The following is a 6192-nucleotide window of genomic DNA, read 5'->3' on the forward strand; positions in this document are numbered from 1 at the left end:
ACAAAATTTGCTATATCGAATAGGGATGGTGTCTGTTTATCACAATCTTCTATAGGAATTTTGATTCTGGTTTGTAGGTCGGCGATGCTTTTCAAATCAAGGTTGTACGGCTCCAGCTTCTGTTTGTCCCCTTCGATGGCTGCCCCATAGAAGTATACGTCCTCCCGAGACAAGAAATCGTGAAGCTCACCTGGTATGGAGGGCGAGTGTATGATGCGCTACACCAAAACATCATCTTCGAGGCACAGTTGAAGGACGGCGGCGTGCTGGATCTTCCCAGGGGCACGCTCCATGTACTCTGCGTCGAGAGCGATGACCCTCATCTCTACCTTTTCGAGGGAGTTGGATACATTGTTGATCCACTGCCGAACAACCCTTGGGTGGACGGTGACGGTGGCAACTATGCACATCGAGCCTTCGACGAGGACATGTTGGACGCTAAAAACCTGCATCTCGATCTCTTTCGCCATTTGGAACCGCTGGAATGGGGGGCTATGGTTTGGAGAATTAGGATTAGATGGCTAGTCTAACTGAAGTAGTAGATGATTATTTAAAGAGGTTAAAACAATGTGAACTTAGTGGGGTTTGGATGCAAATGAAGACGAAGGGGAGGTGAAGAAGCCGAGGAGAATCGGTTCCCGATGAAGAAGTAAATGGGAGAAGTGGCGTGCAGTCAGTTGATTAGACGGCTAGGTAGACTAAACAAAAAGGCTATGCGGGTAGACTGATGAGTCGTACCTGTTCGTGTACGTGCCCATCCTTCCTGATAGGTGGGACCTATGCAAACAGATAAAAAAATGTGTCGTAGTTTTTTTTTGAGCGCGTGAGTGGGAGACACAACATTCTCTAGTTAAGGAATACTCCCTCCGTTTAGGTGAGTATAAGTCACCTTATGAAAATCGGGTTTTCCCAAAACCTTTAGGCATGGAGCATTAACTTCCTGCTCGATCCCCTCCCAGCCTCATTAGCCAGCATTCTCTTCCTCTGCTGCCGTGTTCTACCTTTCCATTTTCCCTCTTCTCAAGTGTGGAACGATCTGCATGCCGTCCTTGATGCACCAGAACGACCACTGCATGCATCGCGGCAGGGCGTTGATTGGGCATGCATGAGAATTTGGTTCTGCTTGCAATATGGATGATACCAGAATGATGAAGTGAACAGGCATGCTAGCACAAGAGACCTATTTCCGCTATACAATACTGGAGTACTCATGTTCCTACTACTACTACTACTACTACTAGTAGTAGTAGTAGTAGTAGTAGTAGTAGTAGTAGTACAACTGTGGTACACTTGATGGTCAAAATACTATTCATCCGGTCCTCACAGTGAAGTGACAACACCCTGCACCTGACACTAGTCCAGGCGGCGTGTTCGGGTTACCAAAGTCAGCCTCACAATGTGCACTGTGCATCTATCACCGTCGTTGTACAGCACATTGGCGCCTCCCCTCGTCTCCCTCTCCGCTCCCATAGCACCACTCCATCTCCATCTCCTTCACCGTCTCCGTCTCCGTCTCCATCTCGCTGTGCCCCCATGTACCGTCGCCTCACTCGCCTCCCCCAGTACCACTATTCCCTCGCTAGCCGCTCCAGCACCGACATCCTTCTCCCCCGTAAATCAAGCACCCTTCCAAACTCCACCATGGCCGAACGCGGACCACACAGCATCCATATGAGTCGCAATTGGAGCAATCTCCCCAGTGACATCCTCGACCTCTGTTGTTCGTGTATGGATATGTTGAGCGCCCTGCGGCTGGCCCCATGCTCGAGGGACATGCACACGGCCATCGTCAAAGCGAGGCCTAAGCTTTTCAAGACACCCTGCTTGCTGCTATCTGGTCTTGCGAGATTGTCTCACCATGATACGGAGGCGTGCATGATGCCCCTCGACTTCAATCCGATCTCCATTAGCTGAAACTTCTTTGCAGGTATGTAGTGGGTCGCCGTACATCATTTCCCTCGACATCGATCCGATCACCATCGCCCGAAACTTCTTGGCAGGTATGTACTGGGTCGGCATGAACTCCCACTGGATGGCTGCCTTCAGAGAAGACGGTAAAAAGTTGGTGCTCATGAACTTCCAGACCTCCCATGAGATTATCCTTCCTCCGTTGGATTATATAGAGTATTACCATCGCGGTCCAAGTCATCTAGATTACTACGTCAGTTGGACGGACCTTGTTTTGCAGAAGATTGTAATCTGCCAAGTGCCCACACGACATGCGAATTACGCAGACTTCAAGCTAATTGCCTTGTTCGACCGCGGACTCGCCTATCTTTACGCCGGTGCCTTCTTTAGCTGGAGACAACTCGGCTCGCAGTGGATCATCGTCAAAGCTGATACACACTTCTGTGATGCTATTGAACACAATGGCATCATCTACGCGATCGACAAAGCAGATGGCACCACGTATTGCTGGGACGGCGCGTGTAAGTTGTTTCCGTCTCATGTTAATGATGACGCCATGACACTGTTTGAACTTTTTGTGATGATTGGCATATCCCTGTTTGAGCAGAATTTGAGTAGAACTATGGCAATGTATTAGAGACGCCGTAAATCAGCTATATTTGGAATGAGTTAATTCATGCGATTGTGACCATGTCATTACAGCCAATTTGTACCCTGAATAATCAAACGGTTAGGAATATATGGATATTATCCTTATTTTACAGTAATCTATATACTACTACTAAATATGAGTGTGTATCAATGGCCATGTTAGTTTCCTCATTTTCATGATGTAGAAACATGCACCACACTGTTGGTTTCATCTAACCATACATTAGGGAAGTAAATGTGCATATGGAGAACTCTATATTTGGAAGTAGTGAAATCCTGCAATGCTTACCATGTGTACATACCTATATTCGCCCTTCAGCAATCAATGGCTAGAATAATATCCTCACAAAATTTTGCCCACAGAACACGAGTATATAACAATGCATGGTCTGTTAGTTACCTTGAAGAATTTGTTTGTGAGGACAGAACATGATTACATAACATGCATGACATGGTAGTTTCCTGTGAAGAATCGATTGCGAGATAACATGAGTATAACCATGCATGGCACTTCTATATTTTCGAACCCAGTATACATTTCCCTGTATTTTCCTCCCAGTTCCAACAGGGACATATCAATGTTGTTTCTTGCATTATCCTACTCATACTCTGAACAATGCTGATCTTACATTAACAATGCTGTCCTTTTTGATATGATGCAGTGTCCCTACAGTTACTGCCCTTTGTAATCACACCACCTTTGCCAAAAACAGGGAAGCACAACTGGTTCCTCGCTCGATCAGACGACGGCAAAAGACTGATGATCATTCGGACACATGAGCCGGAAAAGTTATATTGCAAAAACCCCACTGTATACAAGCACCGTGTAATACGTGAGTATCCGGACAGTGGCTGTTACGTCTATGAGCAGGATACCAGCTTGTTGGGGCCTTTAGGATTTTTTAGTTGGAGGCGGGTAAACAGCCTTGGTTCACACTCTCTGTTTCTCGGACTCAATTATCCGATTAACCAGGAGATCACCGTTGGCAAGGACCTTGATGGCAGAGAGGCTCTGTTTGCTATGGAAAACTGTGTCTACACGGCGAGCCCTAGGAGTTCGGGAGCAAACTCCCCTGATTGTCAATGATACAGCCTGCAGCCAAAAGAAGGTGAGAATGACAAAGGCATCCGGATTAACTTTGATCCTTGGATGTCTCAATTACGACAGGCAGTGATGTGGTTCAAGCCTTCAGGTTGATAGGTAATTGGGTTGTTGCATCGAAAGGGTGGAGTACTGGTGTCTCTGGATCACTGGTCGCTGAAGTGGGGCTGCAAATTATGATGGTGTTGGATCATCTCTTCGAATGACTTTGTTGTCTTTGCTGCTGGTTCTGGATGGGTAGTTCTTTCTTTTGTTATGCATATTCCTTGTCATTTGGTCATCCTCGTCTATGTCACTCTTACTATGTAATAGTTGCTTCTGTTTAGAATGTCATTTTCGTCTGGATCACGAGAGTCTGAGCGCTACAGATGGGTGCGTTTTGGTGCTGTAGCAAGACTTCTTATGAACTATCATGTCTTGCTGTTTATGTCAGTAGTAGTCACAAGTCAGTGTTTGAATGTTGTATATATCGTTGTTTCGAACTGTTTATTGTCTCGAACTACTGGTGGGCTAAATGAGGGCATCACCATTCTCCAGTGTTCAGAGTATATCTCCTTTTTTCAACTTATATAATTTGAGCTCAGTGTCTTTTCGATGATGTACACTTGTTTGGGCCAGTGAGGTGTCGTTGAATATGGGCCGAGTAGTAATGCAATGCCAAACAGGTCAATTATGACTCTCAGGCCGTGCTCTCAAAAGATCCTGAAAAAAAGGTCGGGCTCTCCAAAAAAGAAAGAGTAAGGACTCTTAGGCCGACATGTGGGTGCCACCGGTGTTTTCGTGCGCTTGCGTGCTGAGAGCATATTGGCGCGTGCTCGAAATTCATGCTACCTTTTCATCCCCAGTCTCCCGCCCCACCCCACCTCTGGAATCTCGATTCCTACTCCAGTTCCCCCAAATCCCCCTCCTGTACTCCCTGTACTCAAGCGCACTATCATGTCGCCGGTCAACACGGAGATCCTGAGGTCCGTCCTGCCTTCAGTCGCTGCGTGCTATTGCTCAACAGTGGCATGCCGGCGCTTCATGACCAGTTTGCCGGCAAAGTGCTGATTGTAACCATCAACGACAACCGGCCTCCCGTCTCGCCGGACGACCTTGTCAAAGCTCTTGGCATTGCGCATGGCATCCAAATAAGTGACTTTCTCGTCGAAGTCTGTCCGCCACCGGCTGATTTCTTCGTCAGGTTCCGGACAACTTTTGACTGCAGTCGTGTGTTCGAATCTTCCTGGCGTTTGATCTGCGATGGCGCGCAGGTGAGCTTTGATCGGTGGCACCTAGGATGGGGCTCGGTGCCATCTGAGCTTGAGTTTTTAACAAAGCTTACCTTCCACGGCATGCCTCGACGTGCTTGGAATAGCGAGTCCATGAATGAGCTTATCAATGACCTTGTAGGTGAGCTCGTAAGTATGTTTGTTCCTCCAGACAGCTGGGCTCTGACAGTTATGGCATGGATGAAGAAGCCGTCCACCATACCGAAGGTGATTGGTGTTGAGATACCGGTGCAGGAACTGGGGTTGTACTATTCGTCGCCACCAAGGCCGCCACGGACCACGTTAGGGATGTACCTGTATCGAGTGTTCGTGCATGTCGAAGAAGTGGTCAATCCATCAATCGAAGTCCTGCCGCCGCCGCTGGTGCCAGGGTCCGTCGACGACGTCCATTACAGGAGTCAACGTCAGACTTTCCCCGTGTTGCTCGGAATGATGGATGGCACAGGGCCTACTCCATCGCGCGGCGGAGGCCACTGCTTCTTTGGGAGAAGAGGCAGGGCTGGCTGCCTGGATGTGCTCTAATTTGAGGTAACAACTGAATCTTGTCAGATACTAGTTAAATCCGAGCTATGGGTGTGAAGCACTGATATGCCAGTACATTTGATTGTGACCTGTTCTAATTTTGTACCTGAACTTTTTTTAGAAAGGGTTGTACGTCAACTTAATGTGCTAGCAGAACTTATTGTGTTGTCTGTCTAATTTCTTTGCACAACATTCAAGATATTTCCCCGTCATTGATAAAGACGATGAACCGTTACGTACGACTTTGTTGGTTTCAACATAGCCCTTCCCATAGTGATCCACAGCTTCCATCCTGATTGTGCCGCCTGCATGAAATTTTTGTATGCAAGTTCAGTGTGCTATGATGTTCTATATGATTGTGTCAACTATATAAATTTTTACTGAGCATCGGCAATGCATATGGCTGAAAGATGTATTTACGAGCATCGACTGATGGGTCTCTCTCTCTCTCACAAACACACGTGCGCGCGCACACGCACAAGTGGGACCCATTGAATTACTTATTTGCTTGTGACAGCTTTTAATTAGGTTCCACTGTAATCTAACTTTCTTCTTAAGTTATTAATTGAGCTCAGTGACTTCAAAAAGTTGTACAGAAGCCTTGTTTGGGCCTTTCGAGCGTCGCTGAATGTGGGCTGAGTAACCATGTTAGGTTGTATTGTACTACCCAGGCCTTTTTTTCAACATCAGCAATGCAACTGGGCCGACAGTTGTACACAATATCCGGGTCAACTTGTT

Source organism: Triticum aestivum, chromosome 3A (assembly GCF_018294505.1).
Source record: "Triticum aestivum cultivar Chinese Spring chromosome 3A, IWGSC CS RefSeq v2.1, whole genome shotgun sequence".
Classification (NCBI taxonomy): Eukaryota; Viridiplantae; Streptophyta; class Magnoliopsida; order Poales; family Poaceae; genus Triticum; species Triticum aestivum.